The sequence below is a fragment of the Schistocerca cancellata genome, unplaced genomic scaffold, assembly GCF_023864275.1.
Source record: "Schistocerca cancellata isolate TAMUIC-IGC-003103 unplaced genomic scaffold, iqSchCanc2.1 HiC_scaffold_847, whole genome shotgun sequence".
Taxonomy (NCBI): domain Eukaryota; kingdom Metazoa; phylum Arthropoda; class Insecta; order Orthoptera; family Acrididae; genus Schistocerca; species Schistocerca cancellata.
In genome coordinates this window covers 205,001-205,517 of record NW_026046858.1, presented here as the reverse complement: position 1 = coordinate 205,517, position 517 = coordinate 205,001, and the positions used below count along the sequence as shown (strand labels likewise).

General features: G+C 54.4%; 1 non-coding gene across 1 annotated transcript in view; it reads left to right on the top strand.

The window, feature by feature from the left end:
- Positions 1–256: 256 nt before the first annotated feature.
- Positions 257–517, top strand: part of LOC126147153 (small subunit ribosomal RNA) — a 1,909-nt gene continuing 1,648 nt past the window's right edge. The window contains exon 1 of the ribosomal RNA XR_007530029.1: positions 257–517. This exon is cut by the window's right edge and continues 1,648 nt beyond it. This is a non-coding gene — a ribosomal RNA (small subunit ribosomal RNA).

The window sequence follows — 517 nt, the reverse complement described above, 5'->3', positions numbered from 1 at the left end:
TCAGTTGGGAGCACGGGTGGTCGCACCTAAAGCGTCTACTCGCCTAACTCTGGGCGATTGCGCCTCTCTCGAACCCGACCAAGTACTTAGGACGGCGCTGCGCGCCGCCGGGACCTGAGAGGGTTTCGAGGTGTATTGTGCAGGGGAGCTCAGCCTCCTCCTGTTTGCAGAATAATTGAGCGGACGCTTGCGTGTTCGCGCGGGCCTCTGGGACACACTCCCGGGCGGCCGGCTGCTCAGCTCTAGTTGACGCAGCTCCCTGGTTGATCCTGCCAGTAGTCATATGCTTGTCTCAAAGATTAAGCCATGCATGTCTCAGTACAAGCCGCATTAAGGTGAAACCGCGAATGGCTCATTAAATCAGTTATGGTTCCTTAGATCGTACCCACGTTACTTGGATAACTGTGGTAATTCTAGAGCTAATACATGCAAACAGAGTCCCGACCAGAGATGGAAGGGACGCTTTTATTAGATCAAAACCAATCGGTCGGCTCGTCCGGTCCGTTTGCCTTGGTGA